The following is a 412-nucleotide window of genomic DNA, read 5'->3' on the forward strand; positions in this document are numbered from 1 at the left end:
TTTTTTTCAACATTATGGTCCCCACCTCCCTTATGATTTCGTTTCGAAGACTACTCTAAAAGCTTGTACTTAGGGACTTCGCTGAATTTAGTAGGAGTCAATTCCCGACGGCGGGGGCGGGGGGGGCGGGGGTAGGCCTGGGAGCATCCGTCGAGCTCGGGGCCCCGGGCCCTCTGTCCCGCGGGAGGAGCACAACAGCGACGCGGGGCCTCCCCGGTACGGCGCTCCACCCCGTCGGCTCCAGCTCCTCCGAGACGCCTGCAGGGGGGGGGAATATGCGGAAGGGGATCCCTTGCAAAGGATTATTAAGCTATCCTAGATTTGGGAAGCGAAGTTGAGTTTCTGTTAAACCTAAATGTGTCTTTTTTTTACTAACAAAACAAAATATTTTAAACCCAAATACTAATAATCA

The sequence above is a fragment of the Penaeus monodon genome, chromosome 21, assembly GCF_015228065.2.
Source record: "Penaeus monodon isolate SGIC_2016 chromosome 21, NSTDA_Pmon_1, whole genome shotgun sequence".
Taxonomy (NCBI): Eukaryota; Metazoa; Arthropoda; class Malacostraca; order Decapoda; family Penaeidae; genus Penaeus; species Penaeus monodon.